Source organism: Trichomycterus rosablanca, chromosome 3 (assembly GCF_030014385.1).
Source record: "Trichomycterus rosablanca isolate fTriRos1 chromosome 3, fTriRos1.hap1, whole genome shotgun sequence".
In the NCBI taxonomy this organism is placed as follows: Eukaryota; Metazoa; Chordata; class Actinopteri; order Siluriformes; family Trichomycteridae; genus Trichomycterus; species Trichomycterus rosablanca.
In genome coordinates, this window is record NC_085990.1 from 56,493,800 (window position 1) to 56,510,811 (window position 17,012).

The window sequence follows — 17,012 nt, forward strand, 5'->3', positions numbered from 1 at the left end:
TTTCATCTACAGGAATTTCAAGTGAGTTGGCTAGCTCTTTACCACAATAATAATCCGAAAGAGAAAACAAAGACATTGGGCCACATTCTTTACGCTGCAACCTTAAGGTGTCCCAGTGATATCCAATGGACATTTGGTGTTTTTTGGCTAGAGATTTTGTGACATTCTTAAAGTTCTTCAGTGTGTTCTTAAACAGTTTATGCTTTGCTTCAAACCTCATACTCCAGGTGTGTAAGAGAGGGCCAATCTTCCTAATACACGAAGGGTAGTGGATCATAAAATGATGCTTTGGTATTAAATTTCGATCGGGGTACAGTAGTGTAAAAAGCTGGTGGTGTTCACAAATTAAGTGTTTAAGTGCTACGGTCATGCCATAAGTCAGATTTGGTGAAAAAATTATGTTCATTATTTGCAACAAAAGAAGCAGAAGGTTCCAATTTCGATTCTCAGGTGGAACCACATCTCCAAAGAGCAAAGTAGTGTTTCTGACAAGGCACAGAGTTTGAACGGAATTCAGTCCCAAATTGTTTCCACTGTTCTCTAAATTTACATTTGTTGGGCGGTTTTTACGTTCCAAGTATCCATAGTCAAATGAATAGATTCGCGAAAGCAGATCTTGCTTTGAGATAAAGTTCTCAGTCAAATACCCAAACAACAACTTAAGTTCATACTGAGCCACTCCTTCGAGAACATCATGCATGATATCAAATGAAAAATTGTTGCACACATGAAAAAACTGCAGTGTGTTCAATGACGAACATCTTTTGATGCCATACACAGAGTTAAGTTGTGGGTTTGACTGGAGAGTTTCACAATGCATTTCAAAACTTGCCTTTTCACGCATTATAACTTTACGGTCATCCTCACAATAAACATTCTGGGCATCAGCCTTATCGATCAAGCATAAACGGCAGAAATACTGCCCACTGAAGGACTCTGTAAAACCAAGAATAGCATGCATTGCCAAATTATCTTCTGTAATTTGGCTGATTGTACCATAAACTTTTTCAGTGGATATAGGCAAATATATTCCCTCACTTTCGAGTGTTTTAATTAAGGTCTAAAATCAAAGGTTGCAGAATCAGATCAAATCCATATTTCTTTAAGTCTTGGCAATGAAACAGAGACACTAAATGTATATTCAGCACTGCAGAATTGAATTTTGGAGGCAGGTTTCGTAACACAAAATAAAGGCAGCCTATCTTGTGAATGCCATGTTTTGAGCCAAGAGGATTGGCTGTCTCAAAGTCGTCATAATAGAGCTGGATTTGCAAGGCATTTGTAAACTTAGAGAACAGAGGATGGTTCTTAAAGTAACTTCCATCACTGAAGTCCTTGTACACACTTCCAGGAGATGATGGGGTATGTGCTTTGACCACATCACAAATCTGTGAATTTCTGAACATAAATAGGAATATAAATGAAGGTGTCATTCACTGGCATTTGACTGTAAGTACCAGTTTTTTTGTCCCGTCTACTATTATACCTAACCCCCAAAACAATTTCCACTGGCTCAACAATTCCCCACTTCTCAGTAAAGAACTTTTCCCTTTTAGTATCAGAATTAAAACATGCAAAGGGGTTTTCAAAATCTTCCAAGTTTTGTTCTACAACTGACCTTATAGAAACTGTTTCAGGAACTACTGAGAGAACTTGATGCTTAATATGTGAATGCACCTCATTTGTAAATTCTTCCAGATCACAAACAATAGAAGAGACTACACTATTGGCAGCACCACTTCCTTGTAGTTTAGCAACAACCGATGCACACATGTTTTTCATATAGTCTGAAGAAAGCACAGACCCACTCTCTTGAAAATCTCCTGTTTCCACCTGAGACTGTGTACATACATTTGGCACTGAAGTGGATGATAAGATTCCTGAAGGAAGTGCCAATAAACCACACCTCAAAGAGGAACTACTGTCAGCATCACTGTGGAACTGATGATTGGTATCTAAATGTTTTCTAAACCCAGAATATGTGGAAAACTGTCTTCTACATGTGTCTTGTGCACATTCCAATTTCAAATTTAAGTTAGGATAAAAGCCATGGCCTAATCTTAAGTGACTTATAAGGGCTTGACTAGTTGTAAATAATGCATTGCATCTAAAGCAAGACAACGTCCTCAAGTTCTAGTTTTCTCTAGTTGTTCAACAGTTTTGCTCGTAGCTCCTTTACTCTTGGTGACTCTTGTTTTTCCAACATCAATTAGGTAGACAGTTGTTTGAATGAAAGTGTAGAAGTTACAAAGCGCACCATCATATGTCAAATTAAAAACAAAATGAGCTTTGAAAAGCTCATCAAATGCACTAAGAGAACCACCAGTCTGACATGGGATGAGCTTCTTGTCAAGGGCTACATAGTAACTGTTTATCTGACCTCGGCTTCGTCCTACAGCAAGAAGGTATGGCTGTCGTTCTTCTTTTTGTCGAAGATGTTCTTCAATACTGTTGCAAGACTTAAAGGGGAAAAAAACATTCCAATCACATTCAACCAAGGCCATAGCACAAAAATGTAGAGCTTTCTCTTCTTAACACTTACCTTATGATACACCACAAGTCTGTCAGCAGCATCTGTAGCACTAATTTTCACAGTTCTCTTTCCCCCAGGTGGAGGTGGAAGCAGATGAATAAGCAAAAGCAGAGTGGCCATGTCACTGTCCCAGTCTGAGGATGAGCAAAAAATCATTTGTAATATCTAATTAATAGAAATACATTTTAGATTGGATCAGGGCAATTAGAAATAAGCTGTTCCACTGTCCGCAAAATAATTTACAAAGGGAAACAAGTGCCAACATGTCCATGTCTGACCATCCTAGCAAGTTCAGCAAACCACATGATAAGTGAAGAAGTCTCCAACAATCTTACAATGTCATCATGGGACCTACAGGTACTTTGACATCAACTGTTGCAAGAACTACCTGTAGGTCCTGTTATGACATTGTAAGATTGTTGGAGACTTCTTTACTTATCGTGTGGTTTGCCCTTGTGCTGAACTTGCTGGGATGGTCAGAACTGGCCATGTTGGCAGTCGTTTTATTTTTAAATGATTTTGCAGACAGCAGAATGGCTGATAATTGCTCTGAGATCTTTTAAAATCTCTTTACAGCTTTATCTGCATCTAAAGTATTCAATCTAAAGGCCTCAGAGAGCTCTCTGGATCACCTACAAAATTCTCTTTAACCATGTTGTAACCATTGCAGCTGATGTGGTGCACCTGACTAACTTTAGACATTTTTAGTAGTAATGAATTTGAAAGTGTTCTACTTTTTCCACAGAAAACTGCATTTCTGTTAATTACATTTTACAAATTATTATTAAAACAATTGAGAAAATTGTGGTCAGCAAAAACTATTGATGGTATGTCCATATATTGTACAAGAAGTCGATAACAATTATCCCGACAGGCCTAGCTACAAATGTAAAATTAATTATACAGGCTGAAGAGAATAAAAAAATGAATTGGCATAAAACAGCAATACATAAAGCCATTGACTGATAGCAGAATGACTGTGCTTTTTTCGGTACAAAAAGCAATTTAATCTTACTGGAGTGATCGTCAGTATCGGTTTCTTTTCTTGCTGACAACAGAAGGAAACACACAGGAGGGGTCAACGTCAGGTTCCCAGCTTCTTCAATGATTCTTGTTTTTAAGGCAGTGTCCCATCTTTCCAACATCTTGGAGGCTGTTTCAGCATTGAACAGAAGGGTGAAATCTTGGTTCACCGTAATAGTTAGCTTCTTGTTTACTTACTAGTCCTTTGGTGTCCAAAAAACGTGGAAAGGTTTGAAGAACATCAGTGGTTGTATCTAGGTTGTGGACAAGTTCATATCTATGATGAAAAGTTTCCTTCATCTTCAGAAATATCGGAGCTTCATCTGAAGTATGGGTGAGAAAGGCAATGGCCTCTCTTACGCCATCTTCATCAAGCTGCCTTTCAGGGTTGGTTGATCTCTTGAAGGATGGACCTCCTAAGCCAAAGTCAGTATCATGCCTCTTGCCAAGATGGTGAGACATGTTTCTCTGTACAGTCTTCAGGCACCATGCAAGATAGCCTGTTCCACTATCAGCATCATAGAAATGTTCCTGTAGCATTTAAAAACAAAAAGATTAGCTCATTGTGATATTTCCAGCTGATAAGTTAAACAGTTACACTTAAAAACAGAGGCAGACTGATGCCTCTTTTCCAATACACAGGAGAAAGCATATAGGGTTCTGAACGAGCTGATTTTTTGAAAAACCCCATTCAATTTTGCAAATGAAAATGGGGCTTAGACCCAATACCAAATATGGGCATAAGAAAGACTACAAAATGACACATGACTTCAGTGGTCTATACAAACATGTAATCCACTTACATAGCCTTTCTTTGAGAATGGATCACGCAGTGATGGAAAAAGCGTCACAATACCAAGAGCATATTGCTCTTTCTGTTTACGTGTGGGAATCCTCCTTAAATAGCAAAAACAAGAACAGCTGCTGAATTCATGTTCATATGCAACAGTGTATAGATACGGTTTATACATACAAATACCAAAGACACAAAACATTAATACTACAATACCAGGGGCAGCCATGACCTGGTGGTTAGGGAACTGAATCGATCCCCTGGCAGGACATGACTGAAGCGTCCTTGAGCAAGGCACCTAACCCCCAACTGCTCCCCGGGCCCCATGGACTGGGTTGCTCACTGCCCTAGTGTGTTTCATTTGTGTATGTGTGTGCATTTACCTGCACAAATGGGTTAAATGTGGAGGTTAAATTCTTGTGTGTGCAAGTACAGTGGTGAATTTGTGCTTCTAATTCTACCAGACAATATAACCTTCTTTACACTCATGCATTGATTCTTGGCACCCAACACCTTGTTGCCATTTGATGGTTTGTTCTCGTCTTCTGACCACTGCTAACCCGGGAGCACCCAACGAGCCTTGCTGTTTGGAAAATGCACTGACCCAGTTGTCTAGCCATCACAATTTGGCACTTGTCAAAGCAGCTCAGATTCTTACATTTAAGGAAGGAATATTTAAGAACATGTAGTGCTTGGAGCGCTAAGTGTATGGGGCTGCGTAACCAACTGGTCAGATTGTGTTTATGTTTAGGGGTATTGTTTCTGCAACATTATTTGTTTCACAAATTACATCAGCTTTTAAATATGCAAATAATGTAACTTATAGGTAAAAACCATTAACTAAAAATCTAAACCAAACCTATTAAGACTTACCCATGCACCTCTATCATATGTCCAACCACTATGTTGACAAGAACTCTTCTAGTCTCACTTGATAGTGTATTATTTGAGCCATATTCAGCAAAAACTGCGTCTCCACCTGCTTTCTGTGTTAAAGCATCATAGACCTCCTTTAAAACAATAACACTAAGCAAAACAAGTCATTTAAAGTAAGTTTTACAAACACACAAACATGTTTTATAGTACCATTTTTTCCACATCTGCTGATTCTTCTACTGTTTTAGATTTTGCAGAATGCTCTGGTGTTCGGTCTACATCACTCGACGAGCTTGATCTAGACAAAGTGTCTGTACAAGAACTGCTCTCTGTATGTGAAGGCCCAGATGCTGAAACAGAAGATTAACTTAGTAGTAGTGGTTGTAAAATCTAGCCCTGCTATTTCAAGTAAATGTGTCAGACAAGCTTTAAGGCACAGAATAGTTAAGGCCTCCAGCACTGACAACTACTGCTTTAAGGAAAAACATAAAATGATACCTTTATTGCCGTCTCTGATCAATAGCATCATGTCAGGTTTTGCAAGAAGTAAATCTAGCAAAATGTCTTCATCAATCTCAGTTTCCGAGTCATCATAAAGGCATAAAAGTGTCTCCGTAGGAAGCCCAAACTTATTCTGAACTGAACAGAACACATGCAAATTACAATAATGTTGACAAACAAAAAATAAAGTAGAATCCAAGTGAAATTTACCCTCAGAAATGAAGTCAGCATAAGTAAATCCATCCTGAAGCTTGATGAATTTTTTTGAGTTCTCAAATGTAACTTTCACCAGCATAATTTACATCTGGAAGATAATATAAATACTGTTATAGGCAATAAAAAAGTATTTAATTGTTTTTTTCTGACACCACATAAGTGTCAGTTCTGGCTCACTGTATCCTCATTCAAACAGGTTTGCATAATAAATCAAATGGGGTAACGTAGACTGATGGAGCTGAATGGTCAGAAAACTGTGCGTTCCTGGGTCAGCTGCAGTTCCAGAGTCCGCCACACACAGTAGAGGTGCGATTCTGAACACACAGATTCAGTGCTGACGTATTGAATCGATTCATTCTAGAGAACCGATTCTTTACTACTATTTCAGTAAACATTTCAACTAATTCGACTCGTTACCATTTATTTGACTGAATCGGTTCTTTGAGTGTAACAATAGGCTTGTTCGAGATGAACTGCGCCTCGCCTTGGTGGTCAGCGAGAGCTGCCGGTTGCAGTTGGGGGAGGAGGTTAAAAGAAAGCCGTCAAGTCGGACAGTCGCCACCTGCAACAAACGTGAGCTACAGCGGATCTCGCGGCGTTTGCGTTCTACGTGGCTGAAGTGAATGCAGTAGAAATCGCTCTGCTTTTGCGTGAAATCGAACTAAACATTCTTGATCACTGAGCAGGTTAAGCCCAGCGTTTGTTTTCCAAATCCATAGTGGTGAATATAGATGACCATAAAGTGTCAAACTAAGTTTCTGTAAAATCTGTAAATAAATATAGTTTTACTCATCATTCATTTATCTTGTAGATTGGTGAAAAAGAAAAGTTCTAACAAACATGTTATCAAACATACAGTGTATCACAAAAGTGAGTACACCCCTCACATTTCTGCAGATATTTAAGTATATCTTTTCATGGGACAACACTGACAAAATGACACTTTGACACAATGAAAAGTAGTCTGTGTGCAGCTTATATAACAGTGTAAATTTATTCTTCCCTCAAAATAACTCAATATACAGCCATTAATGTCTAAACCACCGGCAACAAAAGTGAGTACACCCCTAAGAGACTACACCCCTAAATGTCCAAATTGAGCACTGCTTGTCATTTTCCCTCCAAAATGTCATGTGATTTGTTAGTGTTACTAGGTCTCAGGTGTGCATAGGGAGCAGGTGTGCCTTATTTAGTAGTACAGCTCTCACACTCTCTCATACTGGTCCAACATGGCACCTCATGGCAAAGAACTCTCTGAGGATCTTAAAAGACGAATTGTTGCGCTACATGAAGATGCCCAACACCCTGAAACACAGTGGCCAAGATCATCCAGCGTTTTAAAAGAGCAGGGTCCACTCAGAACAGACCTCGCGTTGGTCGTCCAAAGAAGCTGAGTGCACGTGCTCAGCGTCACATCCGACTGCTGTCTTTGAAAGATAGGCGCAGGAGTGCTGTCAGCATTGCTGCAGAGATTGAAAAGGTGGGGGGTCAGCCTGTCAGTGCTCAGACCATACGCCGCACACTACATCAAATTGGTCTGCATGGCTGTCACCCCAGAAGGAAGCCTCTTCTGAAGTCTCTACACAAGAAAGCCCGCAAACAGTTTGCTGAAGACATGTCAACAAAGGACATGGATTACTGGAACCATGTCCTATGGTCTGATGAGACCAAGATTAATTTGTTTGGTTCAGATGGTCTCAAGCATGTGTGGCGGCAATCAGGTGAGGAGTACAAAGATAAGTGTGTCATGCCTACAGTCAAGCATGGTGGTGGGAATGCCATGGACTGGGGCTGCATGAGTGCAGCAGGTGTTGGGGAGTTACATTTCATTGAGGTACACATGAACTCCAATATGTACTGTGAAATACTGAAGCAGAGCATGATCCCCTCCCTCCGGAAACTGAGTCGCAGGGCAGTGTTACAGCATGATAATGACCCCAAACACACCTCTAAGACGACCACTGCTTTATTGAAGAGGCTGAGGGTAAAGGTGATGGACTGGCCAAGCATGTCTCCAGACCTAAACCCAATAGAACATCTTTGGGGCATCCTCAAGCGGAAGGTGGAGGAGCGCAAAGTCTCGAATATCCGCCAGCTCCGTGATGTCGTCATGGAGGAGTGGAAAAGCATTCCAGTGGCAACCTGTGAAGCTCTGGTAAACTCCATGCCCAGGAGAGTTAAGGGCAGTTCTGGGAAATAATGGTGGCCACACAAAATATTGACACTTCAGGAACTTTCACTAAGGGGTGTACTCACTTTTGTTGCCGGTGGTTTAGACATTAATGGCTGTATATTGAGTTATTTTGAGGGAAGAATAAATTTACACTGTTATATAAGCTGCACACAGACTACTTTTCATTGTGTCAAAGTGTCATTTTGTCAGTGTTGTCCCATGAAAAGATATACTTAAATATCTGCAGAAATGTGAGGGGTGTACTCACTTTTGTGATACACTGTATATTTATGTTATTGAATAGATTTAAATATTTGTCTACAACAATTTAAATGAATAGACCTAAACTAAGTAGCCTATTTTTCAAGACTGTCTATTGAAACATTTCACATGAAAACGTGTGAATACATAATTCCAAATATATGGTTTGTTCAAGGTAGAATTAGTGAATATGATAAACAATGTATGTAAAAGTGTTCTAGAAATAATTAGATGGAAATTATAAAGTGCACTCAATCAGACCTTAATCATTATGTTTGTGTATATGGTAAATAGACTGCAATTATATTGTGTCAAAGTGGCTTAAAGTCCAAACTGTCTACATAATTCTTTTGTCTACGTAAGGACTTAATCACATTTACCCTTCTTTAGGCTTGTTCCAAAAATACAACATTTTGTAGAGGATGTTGTCCCCCTCTGTAGTCTCTCAGAATTTAGAGGTCATTTCAGACATTCTGAAAGCAAAGTTTAGGAGACTCCGATGCCTGCACTTGAGGAATGTCCAATCCATCAGCTCAGCGGTGTCAGCTTGTTGCATTCTACACAGTGTTTGCTTGGAGCCAGTAGACCATGGTGATGATGTGCAGGATGAAGAGGATGATGAACAGCATTCACTACAACCTCACAACCAAGATGCAGTTCATTATAGAGACATAATAAAAAAATGTTTTGTGTCATCTTTAACTTTATGCCCTTTGGAGATAATTTTATCTTCAACTTGCTTAACTGTTCACAGTAACAGTAATTGTGACCGGGGTGCCCAAATGTTCGCATGCCACTGTATTTTATAGATGCATTGTTAAACAGTAAACTTCAGTATGCTCACCGATGTGCCCAGTATGATTCATTAATGAATAATAAGGTTAATAAGTACATTGTACAATTGTGTAGAACTTTGTGCTTTTTCGAGCACTGACAAATCAGTTATTTAGGCATTGATGATGAATAGTGGCTGTGGTTTATTGAAGATGAATCTCTTGACACAATCATCATCTGAACAAGATTGTTTTGTTCTTCCAGAACAGCTTACCTTCTGGCCTTGGTTCTTGTAAAGAAACATGACACCATGCTCATCCACACATTTTTATTTATGTAGCATATTTTAAAATGTTTACAAAGTATACAAGGAAGAATGAAAAATAAATCAAAGTGTAATAGTGATAGTGTTATTAAAACAGTTAAGATATAAAATATTACAGCAATTCATATTGCTTTATATTAATAAAATTGAAAGACAAGAACCATCAGAAGTTCTAGAAAAACATCAAGATAAAAAGATCTGTTACATTAAAGAATATCAGGTAGCTTACTTGAGTCTTTTCATGATATGGAATGATAATTATAAAATATGTTGCAATTTGTACGAAAATAAACTGTCATGCTACTAGAAAGCATGATAGCATTTCGCACATATCAGGTCTTTAAGACAAATAAACTGAGATTTACATTTTAGAATGAAATGAAACAACCGCCAGAGGATTCAGCGGAGCTTCTAGCCAATGTGGAATCGCATACTTACTAGGTACGTACTAGATTGGAGGAAGTATATACTACTCGGCCGGTAAAGAAGTATGTACTTTCAGTGCGTAAGTACGCTGTTTGCACACAACACCCGTACGTACTACGTCCGCCATCTTACCAACGTCAAGTGAGGACGTGAGGACGTGATGACGTCACCATAGTTACAGACTGCATGCTCATTTCAAGCGCCACTCGCTAATATTTTGGGTATTTATCTCGTCTTTTTGTATGGCATGCATTTGGGGCCAAAATCGTCTTAGTTCTAACGCCTGTACACGTAAAAATATTACGTGTCCAGACGTAAAATATGTACGTGTACAGACGGCAAAATATGACGTGTTAACGCCTCTTCACAACTTATAGCCAATCAGTGAACTATAACATGAATATATCTGCATGTGAATAAGGGACCGTGACAAACACTGACAATGTGCAACGTTTGGCTTCCCATATTCATGAGACGCGTACACACGTTACAACGTATTGCCTACTGAGCATGACACACATGCAAACGTAGCGTTACGTGATTTGCACGTGAGAGCAGGCACTAAATACGCACTGTGCTCTTACATTTACATTTTCATTTTCAGCATTTAGCAGACGCTTTTATCCAGAGCGACTTACACAAAGAGCAATTGAGGGTTAAGGGCCTTGCTCAGGGACCCAACAGTGGCAACTTGGTGGTGGCGGGGCTTGAACCGGCAACCTTCTGTTTACTAGTCCAGTACCTTAACCACTGAGCTATCACTGGCCCCGGTCTCTTAATTTAAACGTAGGCTCATGTGACCGTGATGTAGTCAATTTACTTTACAAAATGGCTCTTCGAAATTTTCTTTTGAATTGCAAAAGAGTATTTGCGGACTGTGCTAATTATGATTTTTGTTGTCTGTTATGATGTCTGTTTTCTTTGTTGTTTATAGGTACTTTTTTGCATTTATCCACAAAATGAAATGAAGTTGAATTCTACAGTATGTCAAAATGTAAAGAAAAAATAATAAAACCGGGCCTTTTGATTTTGTAGATAAAACTGTCCATGGCATATTATTATTATTATTATTATTATTATTGAACTTTGACCCCAGACAAGGTCCGTGTTCATATAGAATTTTTTTTAAATTAAAATTGTATATTCAATACCAGATTGTGTCTTTGCCCCCAAGCACAATGCAAGCAAAGGCTATTTTTTAAAATGATCTCTGAACCAATCACAAAATTTTACTTTACCCCACATACATCAATTTAAGCCAGTATCAATAGCTTTACTGTCATCATTCATACACAAATCAAACCCTGAATATATTTCTGCCTTCAAAAACATGACTATCTACATGCCCACTTAATTTTACTGCCCCCCAAGCAAAGCTGTTCAATATTGTCATTTTCAAATCTACTGTACATTAATGCAAATGTTATTGGTTCAAAAACAGCCACAATTAAGTAAAATTTTTCGACGGAGCTCCATGGTGACTTAGTGCTATTTTTATAACATGCCCTGCGGGCGACACACATGGTCCATGCGGGCGACCAGGTGCCCCCGGGCACCGTCTTGGCTACCCCTTGACTGCCTTCTGGACATCTGTCAAGTCAGCGGTCTTCCCCATGATTGTGTAGCCTACTGAACTAGACTAAGGGACCATTTTAAAGGCTTAGGAAACTTTTGCAGGTATTTTGTGTTGATTATTCTTCTTTTCTGAGATAATGAAGGGTTTACATTGACTGTAAGCCATAATCATCAACATTAAAAGAAATAAACGCTTGAAATAGATCACTCTGTTTGTAATGCATCTAAAAAATATGAGTCAACTTTTTGAATTGAATTACTGAAATAAATTAACTTTTTGATAATATTCTAATTGATTGAGATGCACCTGTATGTGATGATACAGGGACATTTTGTCAATTATTTGTAGGTAGTTTGACCAGAGTAGGTCCCCCCTCATAAGCCTCGGTTCCTCCCAAGGTTTCTTCTTCAGCTCTGAGGGAGATTTTCTTTGCCACTGTTGCCCCTGGCCTCGCTCACCTGGGGGTTTTACATTTCATATTCAAACTTTTGTCTTTACTGGATTTCTGTGAAGCTACTTTTTTTTTTTATATTTTCCTCAATAAATAAACTCCCATTTTGTGAGATTTTGACCATGGCAATGTCAGAACCAGATATTTTGCATGCTTCTTTTGACTATGCTACAGGAAGAAACTTCATATCTAAATTATCATTGCTGCTTGTTATTTATCATTTATCACTTGTTATTTATTGTTACATTTATCATCATAATAAAACTAAAGAAAATAATCCTACAGAATATCAAGAAATAAAGCAGCAGGTTAATAAACAAAGAATCACCTTCACTGTGCAACTTAATTCAATTTGTAAGTAAATATCTCCATCTACCGGCAAAATGCCAAGACGTTGTACAATTACGTATGTACGGGTAAAAAAAAAAACTCTGGAAACATAAAAATAAGCCGTCTGTACACGTAAAAGAAATACGTCTCAATACATCACACGTACATATTTTACGTCTGGACACGTAATATTTTTACGTGTACAGGCGTTAGAACTAAAACGATTTTGGCCCCAAATGCATGCCATATTTTTGCGCCACTTACCGATTAATCCAGTCATGTATCCCGACTCCACACTGAGATTATTGATAAAATTATTGATTTTTTACCTCAGAAATCATGTAAGTACTACTATCCTTTTTAGCAACAGTATACTACATTACCATGATTAGACTAATACAATAAAAAACATGACAAAATGATAGATCTGACACATTAATAATTATAGTTTTCGAAAAAGGACAGAAAGAATAATAGCTTATGAGTGAAGATTGAAGTTCAACACACATTGATTTTATTTTAGATAGGTAACATAAAAACAATTATAATAACAATAATAATAATAAATAAAACAATGCAAAACCAGTAAGAACAAAAACTAAACTATGTACATTTATTTTACAGCATGTGAACCCGAGATCGTACTGCAACCTGAACACAGCTGTGCCTATCTTGCAGCTGTATTTTAGTGGTGCAGACCTCAGGGCTGACCTTCGTCTCTCCCGGGACACCATCACCTCACTCATCACTTCATTAAAAACTGAAGCTGATCATGGGTGGAGCAGGGACATTGAAGTGTTGGTGTTCCTCTATTGGCTGGCACATGCAGCATCTTATCGTGTTGTGTCACGAGCCTTTGCCATACCCAAATCGTCTGTGCACGACATTGTACACAGAATGAGTAGGGCTGTCAGAGGGCTAGTCAGGAGGATCATCACCCTACCAACTGGTGATGAACTAGAGTGTGTAGGAGCTGGGTTTGCCCACTTGGCCGGATCCGAATGTTTTAAAGTGGCAGTTGGTGCTATTGATGGGTGCCACATTCGTATAAAACCCCCTTCTGCCAACGCTCAGTGCTACCTAAACAGGAAGCTGTTCCACTCAATTCAGCTCCAAGCCATCTGTGACCACCTGGGGAAGTTCAGAGACATTTTTGTTGGTTACCCTGGGTCAGTTCATGATGCAAGGGTACTAAAGAACAGCCCTGTGTATAAAGAGGGCTTATACCCACCTGCAGGACTATACATTCTTGGGGATGGGGGTTATCCCTGCATTAACACGCCCATCCGGCTCCTGACCCCCTATCGAGAGCCAGTACAGAACCCTGTACAGGCTCGTTTTAACAGCAAACTGTCCAAGGCCAGGAATGTGGTGGAAAGGGCTTTTGGAATGATGAAAACAAGATGGCGTTCCATTTTCTTTAAAGCCCTTGAGGTGAGCCCTGTCTTCGCCCCGGAGGTTGTTGCATGCTGTGCGGTGCTCCACAACCTCTGTATCGCTCATGGAGACATCATTGAGCCAGAATTAACAGAGGTAGATGTTGACCAACCAGAGCCTGTAATAAATGACATTACGTCAGGTGAAGATGCAAGAAAGCGTCTTGCTGCAGCTGTCTCAGCACCACAGCACCGCATACCAGCTCTTTATGAGGTAGATGAGGTAATAGGTTCATGTTTGTTTTTACGTTTAGTTGTACAGTTCTTGATCGTCTATTTACATTTACAGTTTATGCATTATTTAAAAGTAAAACTTCCTTAGCAAAATTTTTCATTTCTTGAATTTTTTTTAATTACAATTTCCAATTTTACCACTTTTTCTATTTTTAATTAAGGTTAAATTAAAAAGAAAATCCTTTATTTCCATTAATTGCCAACACATTTTCTTTCTCACAACATGCAATAACACTACAACACTTTTTGATTTTCAACTATTTATTTTTTTATTAGAATCTCTAAGATTTTAATAAACCTTTCCTCTCTCTCTCTCTTGCCTCCCTATCTCTCCTTTCCTCCCTCATTCTTGCTTCCTGGTCTCTCCTCTCCCCTCTCTCTCGTGTCTCTCGCTCTCGCTTTTCCTCTCTCTCACGCGTCTCTTGCTCTCTCTTCTCCTCTCGTTCTATTCTTTCCCTTTCTCTTCTTTCCTCCCTCTCCTCAGCCTCTCTCCATCTTCTCTCCTCTTTCTCTGCTGCTTCTATCTCCCTCTCATGTTCCCTTTCTTCCATCTCTCTCAGATATGCAACTAAATCTGTCTCCACTCGTCTCTTTTTGGCTGGGGTTTCCATGCTTCGCGAGGATGGTGAAGCTTCAGCAGCATCCTGGCCGGATGAGGAAATAAGGGTCGGTGGGCTAACTGATGGTCTCCCACCTATTGCCTCATCCATATCCACGTACCATTTCCAGGATGCTGCTGTTGCTTCACCACCCTCTGTACTTACCCTAGTAGGTGGACACTTAAGTTCCTACAAGATTCATAAACACAGTACAAGGACCTTAACTTGTATTACAAATATTTTCTGATATTTTTACTGATCTTACCAACAAACAAAGCTTACTTTGTATTTTTGTTTGAGGTTCTCCCACTTCCTCTTCACATAAGTGGGAGTCACCTTCCCCTGCATTCTGTTCTCCAACACAAAGGCTCTACAATATAATGCACATAACAGTTATTAATGTATATAGCATACACTGCTTCAAAAAAAGTTTGGTCATTAAAAGTTTTTAATGCTTTGAAAAAAGTTAGCAAAACTTAAATACTAAAACTTGTCTTTATACCACCCTTTGTAATTAATATTATGCATAAAGATGTAACACAAATTTTGTGTTACGTCAAACAAACAGTTACTTACTCAAACCCTCGAACCGCTGCATTCCGTTTTCCGGTGAAGAGGGCCTTGTTGGCCACTCTCCACCGATAAGATTTTTTGTGTCTTCATCAGACCCTGCAATATCAAACATTAGTTTAAAAAGAGATGGCTAGTGTGACTGTGCAGCAACATTACAACAATCATGAATATTTAGCCTCAACAACCCCAAAGCTAGATATGTTTACCCTCCTAAGGATAGTTTGGCCCATCACTAGCATTACAGATAAAATTAAATAAATCTATAGATAGATCATTTATTACAGCAGCTATATATATATATATAAATGCATTATATTATGTTATGTAATATATATTATATTATAGAATATTATTATATTATATTTTAGTAAGCAAGTATTAAAGTATGCAAGTATTAAAATTATTAGTAAATTATTAAGTATTAAGTACGCATGTACAGTTGTACAACACTAATGTAGTTAAATACACTGAATAAAATGTAGTATATCGCTTTTATTGTCCTACCAGAATGACAAGATGTAAATCTACCAGCACCGACGTTAATTCTAGCACATGCGTTATCGGATTATATTTCTCAGGTATACAATAACCTTGGCTGGCTTAAAAACTCACAGATAATGTGTATAACAATTTTAAAATGAAACAAAATCACTTCTGTCGTTTTACATAAAGCTAATCATAACTGTGGCGCCAGCGAGTAGGAAGGATAGCGTTAGGGCCGCGAGTGAGCTGTCTTTGGCAGTTCATTCAGTGGTTTAGGGACAGACATCCATTCATACACACATACATTCATACAACAGACAAACATTTAAGCTACTTACACAACCCTCACCGCAGCCACCCCACTCCCAACAACGGGATACACGGCTACGGTGAGCTTAGACACCACTGCCGCAAGGCTTTCTGGGTAAAGCCTGTGCCGACGCTACATAACGTTATTTAGGGTTGTACACAATAATAAAAAAATTATTTTGTTTATCTTACGTACACTTGTACACAGAGGACTCCGTGTCTTCAGCCATCTTTCTTCTTCCGCTTTGAACGCCTACGCAGCTCCAGTTGCATTATGGGATACATTTGGGGACCGCAAGGGACTCTTTGCACAACTACTTCCGCATTTTCTTTAGTGCTGCTCCGGCGTTTCCGGTTTGGTGTTTCCGGTTTTCCACTACATTCGTTGCAAGAGCTTCCAAAAATGAACGTTAACGACGTTCATCAGATATGTAAGAAGACCAGTAAAGCCTCCTCTAGCAAGCTGGAGAAGGGCTTTAAACTGTATGCCTCATCATACATCCACAACTACGAAGATGAGGAAACGCTTATCTTATATTTTAGGTTACCCCGGAAAGAAGCTAGTTAGCTAGTGTTAGCAAGGGTAACTACATTAGTGTTAGCTGGGTTAGTTTGTCCTGTTGACAAGTGGAAGTCTTATGTTGAAACTGCAACTTGGCTGTTGTTCATGATATTTACTTCTAGGCATGTTTTCCATTAACATTATTACGTTTGATGTCTTCTTTCACCCTGTTATGATATAATGGTCAGTATTGCTAACACAGCTTAACAGCATGAAAATGTTGCTAATTTGTTTACTAACCATGAGGTATCTAGCTATCTAATGTACAAACTGCACAGTTAATGTGTATGTTACTTTTATTCAGTGTCGAATAGGGACAGGCTGTCAGGGGAGGCCAGTGTGAGAGCCTTGTGCTACAGATCCATGAAGAAGAATGAGTCAGCGCACAGTTTACGAGTAGGGAGGAAGAGTAGGGCTAAACCAGGGGTTTCTGACTTCACTCCTGTGTCCACAGCACTGCAGAGTTTAGCATTAACTTCATTTCATGTTCACTTCTTATATAACTGTCTTGTTCTAAAATTCAGGAACCCATGAATTAAACAAAGTCATTACTCATTC

The 17,012-nt window shown here is 39.0% G+C and overlaps 1 pseudogene; it reads right to left on the reverse strand.

Moving 5' to 3' along the window:
* Window positions 1–2,143: 2,143 nt before the first annotated feature.
* LOC134310713 (uncharacterized) lies at window positions 2,144–14,539 on the reverse strand (annotated as a pseudogene).
* Between the last annotated feature and the right edge of the window lie 2,473 nt (window positions 14,540–17,012).